Raw genomic sequence first — 10,325 nt, 5'->3', positions numbered from 1 at the left:
GAGTAAGCAGTTGGTGCCCCACTTATCTTTAATGGTGGTGTGTGTGTGCTCTGCTTTGTTTTGTTTTTGGTGAGCAGTCTCTTTCTCACTTTCTCTCTCTCTCTCTCAATTATAATGAACTCACGGATTTTTGTATATCCTGTATGTTTCAATCATTTGTAGTCACCGTTCTTTTTGGTACATAAATTGTCCTTTCTTTGACCAATGGGAGCCCTTTCATGTTGGCTCCCATATCCATTTAACATGATCCTATTATTTTTGTATTGCCTCCTTGCTTTTTGGCTCAGCAAGATACCCAGGGGTAAAAAAAAAAAAAATACCCAGGGGTGTGTTGTGCATTTTCTGCTGCACACCTGGAATTAGGCATTCCTTCAGGGGTGCTAGTTTCTTTTAGTGGGAATAGGATTTAGAAACCCCAGTCTGGATGAGGGCTGCTCAGTGCAACTGAGTTGCTATTGCTTTTAGGCCTTTTCTGTGGTCAGGGCTAGGAAACAATTATTTTTGAAAAGGAAAAAGTTATGAGTTCATGGTTAGGATAGATAATATTATTCCTCCATGATTTTTCCTTTACCCCACATCCCTGTGGTAGCTTCACTGGATAGTGTATATCTCCCCACCCTGTTGACTTTGGGCTTGGTGCTGCCCCTTGGCTTTGCCAATGGGACGTGAGAGGAAGTGGCAGTGTGCAGATGCTGAGCTGAGGCGGTGAGAGGCACAGCAGGCTTCAACCAGCATTCTCGGAACTTCCATTCTCCACAGTGCACTGTAAACTATTGCTTGTTCATTCTAGCCCCAGATGAGGACGTTACAGATGACCTGAATTGACCACACTAACCCAGACAAGCCCAAGTGAACTCAGCAGAGATCAGCTGAGCTGTATCCCTCTAGAGATCTATGAGCATGAAAAGTTAATAAATGTTGTTGTAAGCAGCTGAGATGTGAAGACTGTTTGTTATACCATATTATCTTGTAGAAAAAATCAAATGCGATACTGATCTTTCCAATTCAAAGCTAATGTTATAGGATTGTTACTTAATTCCCTTGATTTTTACATATTTTATTTTACACTGATAACTTTGGTACATAACATTAAATAATTTTTAAATATCCCATCATATATATGTAAAATAACTTAAAAATAATAATATCATTATACTACTAACCCACAGACTACTGGCCAGATTTAACATTTCTCTGCAGTACTGTTTGTAGTTAGTTCCTTTTCTTCTTGTCTTCTGTCCCTTGTACCACTGATACACCCAAGTGGACCTCCCTCCTTGGCTTTCCCCCCAAAGGTCTTTGGAAGCACCAGGGTAGAAAAGGAGGATAATGCTTACTTGGTTCCGGAAGTCTGCACACTGAGAGACCCTGTTGTAATCCCAGTGCCTGGAACGCAGTAGATACTCAATAAATGTTTGTTAAACGAGTGGAGCGTGACCGAATGAATGAATGAGAGGGGAAGTGCCATAGTAGAACATTATCCGGCTGTGTTTAGGCACATTGCCAGTGGGGGTGTGCCAACTGAGACACCATTATTACCAGGGTGTCTGTTTTGGGATATAACCACTTCCCTCAAAGCAAGGGTTTTTCCTGGTGAGCTCAGCCTTTTAAAGGTTCAAATTTCCAAATACTGTTGATAACTGAGCATGGAGCTGTGGCTGGTCACGATGTCTGCTCATTTCTGCAAGGGGGACCACAAGAGCATCATCCCAGGGCTTAGGGGAAGCCAGGGAGACAGTACATTAAGGATTGGCAGAGAATAAGGAAAATGGAAGTTAGAAATATGGAATCATAACTGCCCTGTTCCCTGGTGACTTTAACAAGTGACCAGTGTTATCGAAAATTGGTGAGTTAATACAATATAACTTTGCAGCATAATAGCTCACAGCTGTGTTTAACTTACAAGTTGTGGCTAAAACCCCATTGCCACCATGGTGGATCATGTTGCAGACCTGGGTGGATTCCTGGCTGCCAGGGCTCAGCGCAAGGGCTGCATTGTAACAGAGGTCTGTCTGAGGGTCCTGGGGGCAGCAGCCTTCTAAGAGGATACATTTTCAGGGTGGTGTTTTGTCCTTGCTGGCATTTCCTACCAAACCTATCATCATGCCCAATTCCCAGCCTGCAGGCCTGTAGGTCCAACAGTTTCCCGGAGGCTAGTCTAAGTGTCCAAACTGTTTTTGTCATTAGTTTCAATGTGGAGCAGCATCCAGGGGGAACTGCTGTTCCTAGAATGTGCTGAAAATGGGCACGGTCTGTGCTTTCACTCAGCCCAGGGTTCTGTCAAAGCCGAACTGCTGGGCTAACCCTGCACAGTGCACTGACGAGCGTGGACTCCAATCTGATGAAGCTGGGGTTGAGTCCCAGCCTCACACTTCCTAGCTCGGAGACTTTGGATAAGTCACACATTGTCTGTATGCTTTGATTTTTTTCATGTGTAAAGTGGGGGGAAATCATAGTTTTTACCTTGTAATGGGCAGGTAAGAACTTAGTATAGTGCCTGTGTGCAGCAAGTTCCTAGTAACTTGTGGTGGTTATTTTTCACCAGTGTATAGTTTGAGTAGGCACAGTGGATTATGGATGTTCTGTGGTTGCTCAAAAGAACATTCAGCAGTGCCTGTGCACGAGCCAGTGCCCCAGAGGAGGTGATGCCTAAGGTGCAGCATGGTTAAGAGCACTGCACTTGGAATCCTTCAGCCCTGGGTTCACATCCTGGACCCCTGGGTAGCTGGGAGGCTGAGGTCTAGAACAAGACTCACACCATAGTGCTCTGAGGGTCCTGCAGACATCGAGTGGGGGGACTCACTCTGCCTTGGCAGGACATTAGCACTGGGCCTTGAAGGCTTAAAGGGATCATATCTTACTGGTGATTTGGGGGGTTGGAGGGCAATTAGGAAGGCAATTTCAGGCAGAATGAATAACCCATTGAAAACACAGGTGATGTCTTTAGCAAAATCTAGTACTACTTTTGGTGCCTGGTGTTCTGGGGAGAAGAAAAGAAGAGCCTGCTTTTCTGCTGGGTCTGTGCTCTGCCAGGGCATCACTGCCAGGGATATGGCACATGCCAAGGGCTTACCAAAAGTCAGTGTGTCATTCCTTTGCAGCCAGGCATGTGGAGTCACAGAGGCAAGTGGGTGGGTGTCCCTCGGGCCCCAGCACGATGAAAACAAGTGACAGCGGATACCAAATTCAGTGAGGTGGAAAGCTTCTCTAAAGGCCTGTGTTTCTTCCCGTCTCCTTGCTGCCCCTGCCAACATTGTTCCATCCCTTCTGTCAGATTTCCCAGCAGTCAGCCCTGCCTTCACTCATTCACTCGTTCCATCAGTCTACTGTGCTAAATGCTGGAGAGACAATGACAAAGGGGTCTTGGCACAGCCCAGCAAGAGAGCCAGGAGAGTGGGGTGGCCAAGAGCACTGCAAAGGCAGAAAGGTCTGGATGCACAAGGGTGTTTGGAGAATGGTGAGAAGTTTGTTGTGACTGGAGAAGTATATCTAGGTCTCTCCTGCAAGGCTAGAACCAAAATACAGAGGATGGGTGGCCAGGAAATATAAGGACCAATAGTGAGGTCAGCAGCAAAGAAGGTGGCAAGAAAGGAGGAGCCTCAGGCTTGAGGGTAAGAGATCCGAAGGTTCAGCACCGAACACTTCGAGGAGTGTGGACACAGGCCAGGGGAGCCAGGCTGGGCCAGACAGGTTGGGTTGGGCAGGGGAGGGCAGTGAGGCCAGGGAGGGAGGCTTAGGCGTGCCTGGAGTTTGAGCTGTATCTTATTAGCCCTGGGTGTTCACTGAGGGATTTTAAAAGGGGAGCGACATGGACAGATGTGTATGTTAGGACATCGATTCTAACTGAGAGTGAACGACTGGAGTCAGGGAGACTGGTTATGAGGCTTTTGCAGTGTCTGTGCGAGGCAAGGTGGTAGCACTGGCGAGGGCCTGATGTTGCTCTGGTTATGAGGCTGCTGCGAGGGCCCAGACAAGAGGACATGTTTAGATGCGGAGGGAGAGAAGTGGACTGTGGGTCTGTGGGGCAGAGGGAAGGGCGGGCAGGGAGGGAGGCAGAGGAAGTGGTGCTGGGGGTAGGAGCAGGCCTGTGGAAGTCAGGCAGTGTGGTCAGCCATGTTTTGCTTGGGGAGAGGGAGGCCAGAAGGGCCAGAGAGGCCTGACAACCCAAATGCTCCAGAAGGGCTGAGGGACCAAAAATTGAGAAGAGGGCAAAGCACAGATTTGGTTAGGAATAGGGGAGTAGGAGGGAGGCCAGGAAGGAATGGAACAAGAAAGATTTCAGAGATCAGGGTATTCGAGGTGGGGCAGCGCTGGTGACTGTGCTTGGAGGGTTGATGGCTGTGCCTTTAGGTAGCTGCCGTGGAGTGGAGCTGAGGCGCAGAGGTTCACCCAGTGCTGTGAAGCCCCTGGAGATGATGACGGGAGAATGGGAGGAAGGGAAGACCAGGAGCCAGAGCTACGGGCAGGAGAGCAGATAGCAGTGGAAGGGAGGTGGAAGCATTGGACATAGCTTGGGCTTCCCAGAAGAAAGGCCGTGGGCCTGGACTGTGGGCCTTATAAGGTAAGGAACCGGAGTGTCACCAGCACCTGCCACTGGGTTCGAGGCACGGGCTAGGTTCTCCATATTAGTGGGAGGCAGGCAACAGTGGTCTGGGTGGATGTGCAGATCCTCGTCTTTCCTCCTCACTCTCCATGGCCCTGGAGGTGCTAAGTGGTGTTTTAAGGAAAAGGCAGATCTGGTTAGAATGAGGCAGTGGGAGTGGCATTAGTAGAAATGTTTTGGGGCAAAGGAGGCACTGTGCAAACAGAAAGCATATCCCTTGGGGCATCTACTCTACACTGATTTGGTTTCACCCTTCTCTGCATCAGGCCAGAGCTGGAGACCGCTAACTGTGACTTGACCAGATCTGTTGGGTCGCTTTCTGGTTTGCAGAAAGGCCAGCCTGCTGGAATGGAGAAGTCTTCCCTGCAGAAGTCTGCAGTTTCCTATGGGCCACATGACACGTTGCAGTTCAGGAAAACACTGCCTGTGGGTTCAGGAACCTGACCCTCTGGCCTTTTGTCTGGATGCCATTTGCCTTCTCTGAAGAAGCGGGCATTCCAGAAAGCCGAGGTCAGTGTTGGATGTCGGACAAACCCTGTGTGTCTTCGCTGCTCCTTGGAATCACAGTGTTTGGCCCTGGGAGAAGGGAAGAGTGTTGCCAGCAGGCAGTCATCTGTAAGGAGGAGATTGGTTTCGCTGACATCATTCAAACCCCTCTCTCAGGTCACATGCTGGGCAGTTTTCTCAGACCACTTCCCTCCACTGCACCAGCCTAGTCTAACCCACTGCCACCTCTCCTCTGAATGATGGCAGCAGCCTTTTATGTGATGCCACTTTCAGTCCCATCCCCCAGCCTCCTCTTTGGAGCCAGAAACATTTTTCTAAAGCCAGGATCTGACCAAGTCCCTGCCCTGCCTAGAGCCCTCCGTGGTTTCCCACTGCCCCTGGGATGCAGATCCACCTTCTTCATGCAGCCTGCCAGCTCTGTGAGATGGGCCAGCAGCAGACCCCCCAGCCTCCTCCCGCTGCAGCCCCCCGCTCTGTGTGCACACCATGTCCTCCCTGTGCTCCCTCCCATCTCAGCACCTCCCACAAGCTGCGCCCTCTGCCTGGAATGCTCTGCTCTGCCAGGGGATGAAGAGCAGTCACAGCTCCAGGTGGTGCTGCCTTCCTGCATTCACCGTCTCGTAGCCACCCACCACTTCTTACGTGTGGCACTTGTCACCCTCGTACTGAAATATTACGACTTTTTAAAGTTTGAATAACTAGTTGTTCAAACTCTGTCCTAGATTGTAAACTCCAGGCATGGAGGGATCATGCCAGTACACTTCACCCCTGTCTCTTGTGATCTAGCACAGAGCCTGATGTTATTTGTTGCTTGTCAAATACATTTAGGATGTAGTAGTAATAATAACGATGAGATCCATTGAATCCTCTTGACTTCTATGCTATACTGTTGTGGTCCCCAAGCCCCAGCCTGTTAGGAACTGGACGCACAGCAGGAGGAGAGTGGCGGGCAAGCGAGCAAAGCTTCATCTGTATTTACAGCTGCTCCCATCGTGTGCATCACTGCATAAGCTCCGCCTCCTGTCAGATCAGCTGTGGCATTAGGTTCTCATGCGAGTGGGAACCCTACTGTAAACTGCGCACAAGAGGGTTCTAGGTTGCGCACTCCTCATGAGAATCTAATGCCTGGTGATCTGAGGTGGAGCTGAGGCGGTGATGCTAGCGCTGGGGAGCAGCTGCAAATACAGATTATTAGCAGAGAGGTTTGACTGCACAATAAATGTAATGCACTTGAATCATCCCCAAACCATCCCCCCCATCCATGGAAAAATTGTCTTCTGTGAAACCAGTCCCTGGTGCCAAAAAGGTTGGGGACTGCTACTGTATTGCTTTCTGAACAAATGTTCAGAAAACTGGATTAGATAGTAGGGGCAGTCCTGGTGTCCTCCAGTTGGGGCCAAGGCACAGAAAGGATGGCTCCCAGTGTAACGCTCATCAGTGCTGACGTTACTTAGCCCCAGAAGCCTGAGCAGCTGTCGCTCTCATCTGTTACTGCTCTGAGTTCGCAATAACTTTTTACTCATTTCCTAGTGATTGCTCTATCCATAGTAACAATTTCTTGTCATAATGGAAACAAAGTGGAAAAGGGCTTCCCCCAACTCCTTTCATGATGGAGACAGGGTGGAGGTTGGAGTCCCTCTTCTGAGCCTCAGAAGACCTGCCTGAAGGGTGGGGAGAGCCCGCTGGGGCAGGAATCGGATCTGGCTGCAGACACAGGCCAGAAGCACATTTGATCCAGTGAAGCCAACACTTTCAGCTTCAAGACTATTTTTCTCCCTTCTTCAGCGTGGATATGACATTAGTACTGGTTAGAAACTAAATTTCCTTTTAAATGAATTAATAACGCAAAACAGAGCCTTTGATGAACAGCTGTTTTCATCCATGGGGACTTGGCGCCTGGTTGTGATTTTCATCTGCAGGGAAAAGAGGGTTTGTTTGGACTCTTGATGCAGGAACAACTGCGTGATCCCAGGCAGCTTGGTGCGGAGGGAGGATCATAAAGGAGGTCTGCCTTTGAAACCCGGCCTTGCTGCTCTCCAGCTGTGTGATCACGGCAAGTTCCTTCACTTCCCTGAATCCCATCTCCTTATCTGTGAAGTGGAAATGATACCGCCTCAGAGAGTTATGATGGTTTAAGGAGATCGTACAAGCAGAGAACCTGGAATGGGCCTGGCATGGGCAGAAACTCACAGATTATTTCTTCACTTTTGAGAGAGTCAGGGATGTAATAAGGAGAAAATCAATAGACAGTTTTAGGCGTACAGCAAAATTGAGCAGAAAGTACCGAGAGTTCCAATATATCCCCTGCCCTTACCAGGCGCACAGCCTCCCCCATTATCAATATCCTCCACCAGAGTGGTACATTCATTAAAATCCATGAACCTACGTTGACCCGTCATTATCACCCAAAGTCCGTAATTTACTTTAGGGTTCACTCTGGGTGTTGTACATTCTATAGTTTTTGACAAATGTATAATCACATGTAGCTACTTTTATAGCATCATACAGAGTAGTTGCACTGTCTTAAAAATCCTCTGTGCTCTGCCTGTTCATCCCTTCCTCTCTCCTAACCCCTGGCACCCCTGATCTTTTTACTGTCTCCATAGTGTTGACTTTTCCAGGATATCATATAATTAGAATCGTATATTATGTAACCTTTTCAGATTGGCTTCTTTAACTTAGTAATATGCATTTATGTTTCCTCCATATCTTTTCATGGCTTAATAGCTCTTTTTTTTAGTGCTAAATAATAATCCGTTGTTTGGATGTACCACAGTTTATCATTCCCCTACTGAGGGACATCGTGATTGCTCTTAAGTTTTGGCAATTATGAATAAAGCTTCTCTAAATATCCATGTGCAGGTTTTTCAGCCCATTTGATGTGAAAATAAGAGTGATTGCTAGATCATTGTGGAAAAGTTTTTACCTATAATTCAGTTTCTCTAAAGAGAGAACGTATGTCTCTAATAGATACGGAACTACTCAGGTTATCTGTTTCTTTGTTAGTGAGCTTTGCTTGTGTTTTTCAATGAGTTTATGCGTTTTATCTGAGTTAAATTTATTCCCATGAAGTTGTTCATAATATTTTCTTATTATTCTTTTAATATCTGTAGGAACTGTAATGATGTCCCCTCTCTCGCTCCTAATATTGGCAATTTGTGTCTCCTTCTTTTTTCCTGATCAGTCCAGCTAAATATTTATTCATTTTATTGATCTCAAAAAAATAGATCTTTTAGTTTCATTATTTTTTCCTATTGCTTTTCTGTTCTCTAATTCATTGATTTGTGTTTACATTTTTTATTTCCTTTCTTCTGCTTAATTTGGGTTTGATTTGCTCTTTTTTTCTAGTTTCTTAAAGTAGAAGCTGAAGTCAATGATTTGAGAACTTTCTTCATTTCTAATGTAGGCATCTAATGCTATAATTTTTCTTCTAAGCATCACTTTAGCTTTATCACATACATTTTGGTATTTTGGGCTTCCATTTCCATTCAATTCAAAACGCTTTCTGATTTTCCTTTTGATTTCTTTTTGACCCAGGAATTATTTAAAAATGTGTTATTTAGTTTCCAGATATTTGAAGATTTTTCTAGGTATCTTTCTGTTATAGATTTCTATTCTAATTCCATTGTATTCATTGTGTTCACACTGAACATTTACCAAGATTCAACTGTATTCTGCACCATAAGTCTCAATAAATTTAAAATAATTCAAATCATACAAAGTATGTTGTCTAACCACAATGGAATTAGAAATCAAATAGAGTAAATGATAGTGAACCAGAGGCTGAGTAGGGAAGGAATAGGGAGTTGTTGGTTAGAGGGTGTAAAATTTCAAATAGACAGGAGGAATAAGTTTTTGAGATCAATTACACAGCAGGGTGACCATAGTCAATAATAATGTTTTATATATTTCAAAATAACTAAGAGAGTAGATTCCAAATGTCTCACTATAAAAATAAATAAATGAGGTGATGGATATGTTAATTAGCTTGATCTAATCACTCCAAATTGTATAAATTTATCAGTACATCACATTGTACCTCATAAATGTATATAAATATGATTTGTCCATTAGTAATAATATGAATCAAAAATTTTTTAAATTAAAAAATGTGTATTCTGTTCTTGTGTAGGGTATTCTATAAATATAAATGAGGTCAAGTAGTTATAGTTGGTTAATTGTGTTATTTATTTGTTCATTTTTTAAATAGAGACAAGATCTCACTCTTGCCCAGGCTGGAAGCCCCTGGGCTCAAGTGATCCTCCTGCCTCAGCTTCCTGAGTGACTGAGATTACAGGCATGAGCCACATGCCCAGCTAATTTTTTTATTTTTTGTAGAGATGGGGTCTCGTTATGTTGCCCAGGCTGGTCTCAAACTCCTGTCCTCAAGCGATCCTCCCACCTCAACCTCCCAAAGTGCTGAGATTACAAGGATGAGCCATCATGCCCAGCCAGTTAATAGCATTATTGAAATTATCTGTAGACTAACTGATTTTCTACTTATTTGTATTATTAATTATTGAGAGAGCGGTATTAAAATCTCTCTCTATAAAACTGTAGATTGGTGGATTTCTCCTTTCAGTTATATTAGTTATTGTTTCATGAATTCTGGTGTTCTGTTTATCAGAACTTCATCTCTGCCATTACTTGGTATTGTCAGAGGATGAAACAAGAGTGAATGCAGCTCTCACCTCAGTGCATTTCTCTTCTTTCTGGCATCTTGGGTCCTCAAATCCTGGCTGCTTTGGCCACTCTCTGATATCTTTAAATTTTGGGTTTTGTTGTACTTATCTTACCCAATTTTTATAGTTAATATAATACCAGTTACTTTGCCATAGGCAGAATCAAAGTCTCTTTATTTATTTTGAATACTATCTTCCATGAAAAAATTATTTTTCTCAAATTAAGGCATCATCCTATTTTAAAGGATATAAGATGATATGAAGAGCTACTACGTATGTCTGACTACACTTTTCACGTCACTGCGTTATGAGTTCTACTGTTATACTATCTGTAATATTTTCCCTTAGAAAGAAATTTATGAAACTGGACCTTACCTTTATGATAATGTACATCTGTTTGTGTTTTCATTGATCCTAGCTTAAGTTGGAAAATGTCAGATGAAAAAAGTATGGTAAAGCTTACGTAATCTTGAGCTTTACTTTCCTAACCAGACATTTAGGCTGCAGTGGCAGGATTCTTGTCAGTGGTCGCA

At 44.8% G+C, this 10,325-nt stretch overlaps 1 protein-coding gene across 3 annotated transcripts in view; it reads left to right on the top strand.

Annotated features, from left to right (window-relative positions):
- The window catches only part of RALGPS1 (Ral GEF with PH domain and SH3 binding motif 1), a 305,604-nt gene that overhangs the window by 101,796 nt on the left and 193,483 nt on the right, over positions 1 to 10,325 (top strand). The window lies entirely within an intron of this gene.

This window comes from Propithecus coquereli, unplaced genomic scaffold, assembly GCF_000956105.1.
Source record: "Propithecus coquereli isolate 6110/MARCELLA unplaced genomic scaffold, Pcoq_1.0 Scaffold142, whole genome shotgun sequence".
Lineage (NCBI taxonomy): Eukaryota > Metazoa > Chordata > Mammalia > Primates > Indriidae > Propithecus > Propithecus coquereli.
Note: the sequence above shows the minus strand (reverse complement) of the source record. Positions and strands in the feature narration are given on the sequence as shown.